The sequence below is a fragment of the Euprymna scolopes genome, chromosome 9 (assembly GCF_053919585.1).
Source record: "Euprymna scolopes isolate OS-2025 chromosome 9, ASM5391958v1, whole genome shotgun sequence".
Classification (NCBI taxonomy): Eukaryota; Metazoa; Mollusca; class Cephalopoda; order Sepiida; family Sepiolidae; genus Euprymna; species Euprymna scolopes.
In genome coordinates this window covers 162,567,105-162,575,262 of record NC_136490.1, presented here as the reverse complement: position 1 = coordinate 162,575,262, position 8,158 = coordinate 162,567,105, and the positions used below count along the sequence as shown (strand labels likewise).

Genomic DNA, 8,158 nt, shown 5'->3' with positions numbered 1-8,158 from the left:
AGAAATTAGGGGTGGGGGACTGAAAATGATAATATAATGGATTGCTTATACAATATTTAAGATCAACTTGGTAGATAAACATTTATGGACGAGAAAAAAAAAAAAAAAAAAGCTAGCATTTAATACAACAGAAATACATAAATTAAATACTGAAATAAAATGTAGTTATTAATATTTGAATCTAAAAATAAAAAGTGCGAATTAGTAGAGAAAATCACTTATCACAACAACACTTCCGTCTCCAAACTGCAAACTAGTGAAGGATTTAACTTTTAATAGCGTTCAGAAGATTTTTTTTTTTTAAATTAACCGTTAAGAGAAAGCGTGATTTTATTCTGAACTTTAACTAGTCACGTTTTAAGAAACTTATGATATAAAAGAAAAGCAGAATAGGGGGGGGATTCTTCCGAAGTTAGTTGGTGACGTTATAGGTAATTGCGAGATAAGATGGGAGCCAGAAATTAGGGGTGGGGGACTGAAAATTATAATATAATGGATTGCTTATACAATATTTAAGATCAACTTGGTAGATAAACATTTATGAACGAGAAAAAAAAAGCTAGCATTTACTGCAACAGAAATACATAAATTAAATACTGAAATAAAATGTAGTTATTAATATTTTTTTTTTTTTTTATTACATTTTCACCCCAAACAAGGCACATTGCCACTTTGGTGTAGGGGGCTACTATCAGGGGAAACATCTACTGGGGTACTATGTAGGGATTAGGGCAGCGAGATGTTGGTTCACGTTGCACTTGAACTTATGCATGTCAGTACAGTTGGGGAAGCAGTGACCCGGAATGGAATTCCAAAGTCTAGCAGTTCTGGGGAAGAAACTACTGGAGTAGAAAGATCTTTTACATCTAGGGATCTCTACAGTGTGGGGGTGGGATTTTGCAGCTTGTCGGGTCTGTCGAGGGTGTACACGTCGTGGGGGCACAAGTGCTTGCAGTTCTTCAGAGCATTCACAATTATAGTACTTGTAGAACAGGCAGAGGGATGCAACGTTTCGACGATGGGACAGAGGCTGAAGTTTTGATGCCAGTTTAGGGCCTATCAGATTTGCGACTCTCTTTTGAACCCTATCAAGGAGCGAGAGACTAGTAGCCGATGCACCGGCCCAAATATGACAGCAATACTCCATACATGGGCGAATAGTGGCCTTATAGAGGTACAGGATACTTTCGGGTGTTAAAAGTTTTCTAGCACGGTAGAGAGAGCCCACCTTCCTTGCAGCGGCCCTGGCAATGCCCTCGATGTAACTGTTCCAACTCATGTTTCCAGTGAACGTTAGGCCAAGGAGCTTGAGAGACGTACTCTCAGATAAAGAGTCGTTGGCCATTGCTATAGGTGGTAGAGAAGGTTTCTTGTAATTATTGAATGAAACCAGTTTTGTCTTGGTGGCATTGAACGTTACCATCCATTTTTGTCCCCATTCCACTACTGATTGGAGGTCATCCTCTAGTGTTTCTGCCATTACTGTAGATATATGTTCGTTTGTTTTCCTGTCGTGCCTGCTATAGAGTGTGGTGTCATCAGCATATATCCCCATCTCAGAGGCAATCTTGTCGGGGAGGTCATTTATGAATATCAGGAACAGCAGAGGTCCCAGGATAGATCCTTGGGGCACTCCCGCATTTATATCATATTGTTTAGATGTACGACCGTCGAGGACAACCTGGATTTTTCTCTTATCTAAGAAGGATTTAATTATTTTAAGTATTCTACCAGTGATACCGTAAGATCTAATCTTCCTGAGGAGACCCTCATGCCATAACCTGTCAAAAGCCTTAGATATATCTAGAGCTACCGCTCTTCCCTCTCCCGCTTTGTCCAGTGAATGGTATATGCGTTCAGAGATTACAGTGAGGATGTCTGCCGTGGAACGGGCTTGTCTAAATCCATATTGACGGTCGGTCAGAAGTTTAGCATCTGTAAGGTGCTGGACTAGAGCATGGTTAATTAAGGTCTCAAATATTTTGGCAAAAAGTGGGAGGAGGCTAATAGGGCGATAATTTAATGGGTCAGTTCTTTCGCCAGAATTCTTGAATACTGGTACTACAGAAGCAGTTTTCCAACAGCTCGGAAAGCAAGATTCATTAAGGCATTTGTTGTAGAGTTTGGAGAGAACTGGAGCTACTTCGGCTGAGCACTTTTTTAATAGCACAGCTGGGATGAGGTCGGGTCCACATGCTTTGGAAGTGTCAAGGTTTTTTATGATAGCATGCACCTGAGCAGGGGTGATGTTCAGGTCGTCTAGCATGGCGTCTGTCCGCATAGGAAATTGAGGTAGGGGGTGGTTTAGAGGGTCCAGTGTGGAGTTTGAGGCAAACCGACTGGCAAGCATGTTAGCCTTCTCGGTTGCTGAGCAAAGAACCTCGTGATTGAATCTAAAAATAAAAAGACCTCGTGAATTGAATCTAAAAGACCTCGTGATTGAATCTAAAAATAAAAAGACCTCGTGATTGAATCTAAAAATAAAAAGAACCTCGTGAATTGAATCTAAAAATAAAAAGTGCGAATTAGTAGAGAAAATCATTTATCACAACAACACTTCCGTCTCCAAACTGCAAAACTTAAAGGGTTAAGCTAATTGTTTTCTTCACTATGGCAGAGTTTTAGATTATTTTCAAGTATATCAAATTGATATACTTTTTTTATTTAGAGCCAAATTTTCTAATTCTGAACAAATTCAAGAGAAATATGAAAGTTACTTGCAAAACAGTTGTTTAGATGACAATCACAAAAACCCATATTCGTCTGCAATATTTGATTGAATTTCTAATACATACACGAAATATTTGCTTGTTTTGTTGGGTTTTACGGCATCTCAACTCTTTGGGTTATTTCATGCCAAGTGTCTATGGGTTTGGGGAGCCTTTGTCCTCTGCTCTAGCTATCATACAAAGGGTTCTTTTTAAATTTTTTGATAAAAGCCAATTTTTTTTAAATATGATAGTATGATGTGGGGATTGTATACACAAAATGAAAAGAAAAAAGAAAAATAGAAAAAAAAATAGAAAATTTAAAAAATTTTTAAATGAAGAAAATAAATATAAAAAATGAGAAAAGAAAAAGAAAAAATGCCCTTTTGACTTGTCAGAAAAAAGTTTATCTTCATTTTTACTAATGACACACACACACACAAAAAAAGACACTGAAGATACTACATAGTATCTCGGCAAATATGGCCCCTAACAATAGCCCCTTTACTGTTTTGTGACACTGTGCTTTGATGGGGGGCGAATAAACAATATAAAAAAATTCATATTGACCTATGACCTAGAATTGTACGCTATTATCAGTATTAAGAGCAAGAATTAAAAAAAGCTGACAAAGATTTTTTTAGAAAATGTAATACTATATATTGATGCTCTGTATAACTATTCATTATTATTACTATGTGATACTATAAATGTTGTATTTAAGAAACCATTAAATCAATCAGGCACATCAGGCAAATACAAAGAAAACGGATTCCAAGAAAAAACTAGGAACGAAAATGAAAAGACTTTTAGAAATGTTCTCGATAGATAAGATTTCATATTTAAATGATTAGAAGAATTTAAGTAAAAACATATCACATTTGCAGTCTATTTATTCGGGATAATCGCCGCTAATTAAGGGCAAAAAGCAACTCAAGGATAACGGTGATGAATTACCATTGCGATAAACAATAATAGGTTTGAAAAATACCATGTTATAGTCAGCAATCACTGCAAAAGGGTCATGAAAATAAAAGAAATGTATATGTTCAATCCATCAAATCTAAAGTAGATGACCAGAGGCTTGATTCCCAGTAGCTTTAACGAATAACAAACATATGTCTAAACAGATGCGTGTCCTCTATTTCAATTATCATCCATGGACGTGAGATGATTTCGTATTTGTACATAACTTTGCATCAAACTCCACCCTTTATACGATTAGGATCGTCTACTTTGCAAGTTCCCTCCAATGATCGAAAATTCTTTAAGAGATATCCATATATATATACGCCTGATGTCGCAAAACTTTTCAAAAACTGTTACGTCAGCAAAGCAACTGGTAACGACAACATTCGAATTATGTTAAAAAAAATTATTTTAATTTTTTTTTATTTTAGTTTCTACGCGTGAGAAAATTGTTTAGAAAATTCGGATCACTTTTAAATGAAAAGTATACTACCTAACTACAGACTAACTACAGGGGAAATTTCGTTTTGGAAACTATTTAAATTAATATTTAAATATTAACTTTTGAGGTCGATTTATCTTCTCTAATAGACGTAACAGGTGATTTAATTTAACCAAAAAAAGTATACTATATTTGTAAATTAATGAGAAACAAACATTTAATATTTAAAAACAGTAAGCTTTGTAAATGAAAACAATTAAATAATATCACGTCTACGATAACAAATATATATTTGAAGCTAAAAGTACAAAATATAGCAGTAAAATGTCAACATACAGTAAATAATTATAACACTGCGACATTAAAGAAGCAGATATTTTATAAATACAATATTTTAAAAAAAGCTAAAAAATGTCGATAATCTTTTTTAAAAATTAATGTTATAAATGTCTTTAAATGAATTTATATAAATTTAAATAATTAAAAATAGAGTGTGTCGAAATTCTTTCAATAAATTTATGCAAATAAAACAGAATATGTGTGTGTTTAACCGTTAAACTTTAAAATACATAAATTACATAACAATGAAATCAAGAAATTGCAATCATAGACTAAAGATGGTTTATAACGAGAAAAATTTTGTTTGGGTGTATGAATAACGTGTTTTGTTTGGGTGTATGAATAACGTGTACAGAAATATGTTTGCAAGTTAAAAGACAAAATGTTCATTTCAACTTTCTTACATATTTCGATTACTTTTGTATATGCGCAAAGTTATTACTTGCTTGAAATAGCTTAATATCAAATATACTAAATTATAAGTCTGAAAGTTAGACAGTAGGGAATACGGGAGGAATGCTTAATATTTGGTTTCGATTCTAGCTGACGGCACCCGGATCATCTTTTTACATTTGAAATCAGTTTATTCACTATATATATATATATATATATATATATATAGAGAGAGAGAGAGAGAGAGGGAGAGAGAGAGAGAGGGAGAGAGAGAGAGAGAATTGATATGTAGTTTGCTTGAAGCATTGTGTGGGATAGGGATGTAGTAGAGATTTAGAAGGCTATCGCAATGCGAGGAATGAGATATAGTTGGTGTTGATGAGAGAAGACGAAAACAAGTGGCGATTTACAAATCAATAAGTACATACATATATGTCTATATATGCATATATTTATTCAGTTGTATTAAATACAAATGTCTTACTTGTTATGTCAGTGACAATATCCATAATATATTTCGGAAAAATTCCCATTTCAAATGGTGGATGACACAGATCGATTCAAAACATGTTAGATGATGGAGCGGAAAATGAATTGAATGGCTGTATGGAGCCTCGCAGCAAATGTAAGGAGGGGTTTATATGTGTGGCGTGTTTTAGGTAATTAACATATTTTTTGTTCCTTCTTTTTTTATAAATTTGTTTGTATATATATATTTCTTTTTAGTTTATAACTTGTTGCTTCAGCGTAAGCTTTTTTTTTATTTTGTATATTCTATGTCTATTTCGTTGTCTTTATTTTTTCTGCTGTTATATATTATTCATTTATTTGTTTAATTATATACGTCCTTCCTTGATCAGTGGAATGACCTGGTGTATCTAGGTTACACGAGTCGCTAGCATGCTTGCAAGGGTTAACTTTCAAGGAGAGACGTAGAAGGAGGGTGTGAAAGAGAATGGGGAGGGGAAGGTGTGTGCGGCATGGGGTGTTCTTCGCCGACTGTTGGGGTGTTTAGGTTAGGGGGTGTGGTTGTCAGGAATAGGAAGATAGGTAGGAAGGGGTACTGGTTTGAGTTTCCGTTGGAAATTGTTATTTTATTTTTTAATAAGGCTATAAGTGGTTATAGATGGAACACTTTTTCTATTTAATTCTTTATTATTATTTATTTATTTATTTTTGTTGTTAGTGTTTATTTAGGTTAGAATAAGTGGGTTAGCTTAAATCAAAAAATTGTTCCCTTTATATTGGTTTATTTTATATATATATATTGCTGTTTTTACTTATTTATTTAATTTCTTTTATATATATATATATATATATATATATATATATATATAATTTGTATGGGAGGGGGCTTGTAGTAAGGCCCTATCTGGACTGTGAGTTGGTGTATGAGCGGTGTGTATTACCAATTTTTTCTTTTTTTTTTTTTTGCTCAACACACACTTCCAAACACCCGTGTCGGTTTCAATTAATTTTGAAGGAACACAAGTTATATATATATATATATATATATATATATATATATATATATATATATATATATATATATATGATGTTTTAATGTCGGTTTTGATTCAAGCTGGTGCACCCAAGTCATATGGATATATATATATATTTTTTTGAAATCACAACTTTATAATATATAAATCGATAGAAAATTGCCATATAATTATATATACGAAATCTGCATGAATTAAAATATCATATTTAAGCGTATTTTACTGTCGAGCTACGCCAGGATTCCCTGCTAGCTTATATAAATACTTTTGAAGTTTTAACAACAAGTCTAATATAATTGTATTGCATCTCTGCAGCTTCATCGCATAATACATATGTACCATCAGGGATTTTCACATTGTTATAAATCGTTGTTGGTAACTATTTGTTTCATTCTGAATATCTATGTAACGTATATCAAAATAATTAACTGATAAGTTCCTAGCAGCTTGCCGCTAAAGTTTTAATGAATTCTTTTTAGTTATATTTAGCTCTTCGAATAGTTATAGAATATGTATTGCATACTAATTCATGTGAAATTACATTTCGTACAAATAAGGCAGTATTTGTATATATATTTAATATTATCACATAATAGATCGTTATAAGATATAAAATGTAGAGTTTATCCTTTTTAAAGTATCATATTAAAGTAAGATATACGAGGGGCGTGCAATAAGTAATGCCCCTGACACACTTCCTTAGAGCAACGAAACTTGGCACAGTCATTAGTCTGTCTCTACATAGGAACCATTCAGAGTTATGCATTTCTCTCATCGTTTGATGCAGCTCTGGAGACCGTTTTTGTAAAACACCACAGGTTGGTCCTCCAACCACGGCGTGACTTCAGAAATCAAGGCTGCATCATCTGGGAAACGCCTTTCTTTCAAAAACAACTTCATGGCTGGGAAGAGGTGAAAATGAGAGGGTGCAAGGTCAGAAGAGGAGAGAGGATGGGTAGAATTTACTAAGCACACGCCCGTGCTTCTGATCTAGCGACATGCGAGTTGTGGACCGTGTTACATGATAAGGGCTGTCCCCTTTTCATGTAAGTATAAAAATAGAGAATTTAGTTAAAATGAAAATGAAATAGCAATAGACGAAATTCGAACCTCGTAATTAAGGTTTAGAAATAGATTACGTGTGAGAATTTAAAAATGTAAAACAAACAATTGTTTAGAATATAGATAAAATATTTCAAGAAAAGAATGTGAACTGTCAAGTTTGTTATGAAATTTTAAATTGAAAGAATGCAGCTTATAAGATAATGTTTTTAACATATTGGAAAAATAGGTTACTGAGTATAGGTTAAAATTCCTTTTGTAGAAATAGGAAAAGTTTTGGACACGCATGTCCAGAACACGTGAAAGAAGGCACATGTTTTAACATGTGCATGACGTCACGGAAAATAGAAAGTTCTAGGGATAGAAAAAAACTTTAGAGAAAAAAGAAGTCAGTCAGAAAAAAACTGGGAGAGAGACAGTCAGTCGTCTAGGAAGCGAGACGTCACTTCAAGAAAAAAATGTGAAACTTCAAATTCTTGATGATGGAAATCACGGCCGGTCGTGAAGAAATACATTCATCATGTGTTTTGTAAAGCTCGTCTTGTCTTAAGATTCTTACAAAAGGTAAAGTGAAAATTGTATTATATATTTGTGTTATAAAAGTCTTTTCATACACATCTCGACTTCTCATATCCACAATGAGAATCTACATCATGTCTACACAATGTCTGAACAGTGAACACTATGTCCTCACTCAAAGAGCTTCTTCTTCCATTCTACACATCTAAGGAATGAACATTTAA

At 33.6% G+C, this 8,158-nt stretch overlaps 1 protein-coding gene across 1 annotated transcript in view; it reads right to left on the bottom strand.

The window, feature by feature from the left end:
• Positions 1-621: 621 nt before the first annotated feature.
• LOC145284691 (uncharacterized) overlaps positions 622-8,158 on the bottom strand; it is a 413,246-nt gene continuing 405,709 nt past the window's right edge. The window contains exon 3 of the mRNA XM_080133585.1: positions 622-1,073. The gene's annotated coding sequence lies outside the window, so the exon portion shown is untranslated. The remainder of the gene's footprint in view (positions 1,074-8,158) is intronic.